The sequence below is a fragment of the Crocuta crocuta genome, unplaced genomic scaffold, assembly GCF_008692635.1.
Source record: "Crocuta crocuta isolate KB4526 unplaced genomic scaffold, BGI_CrCroc_1.0 scaffold675, whole genome shotgun sequence".
Classification (NCBI taxonomy): Eukaryota; Metazoa; Chordata; class Mammalia; order Carnivora; family Hyaenidae; genus Crocuta; species Crocuta crocuta.
Window position 1 is genome coordinate 478,149 of NW_027528796.1, and position 233 is coordinate 478,381.

Sequence of the window (233 nt, forward strand, 5' to 3'; positions counted from 1 at the left end):
GGCCCAAGGGTGTGAATCCTGGTAGGTTGAGGCTTCCGAGGGACCGCTCGGCACGGGCACCGAGGCTCCGAGCGCAGGCCCCGGACAGCACGCGGAGTGCGAACGACGCCCCACTTCGGACAGAGGAAGCCACCGTCTCACGTACCAGGTTCGAAGCCAGCAGAGCCCCGTCGGGTTCCGGGGCGCCGGGGGCCCGCCGGCAGTCCGGCAGGAGGGCGGAACCAGAGTGTGGC

At 71.2% G+C, this 233-nt stretch overlaps 1 protein-coding gene across 2 annotated transcripts in view; it reads right to left on the minus strand.

Moving 5' to 3' along the window:
• YBEY (ybeY metalloendoribonuclease) overlaps positions 1–233 on the minus strand; it is a 5,867-nt gene extending 5,634 nt beyond the window's left edge. The window contains exon 1 of one of the 2 annotated variants that reach the window (XM_077755331.1): positions 146–233. The gene's annotated coding sequence lies outside the window, so the exon portion shown is untranslated. The remainder of the gene's footprint in view (positions 1–145) is intronic. The other variant, XM_077755332.1, reaches the window with a different exon arrangement.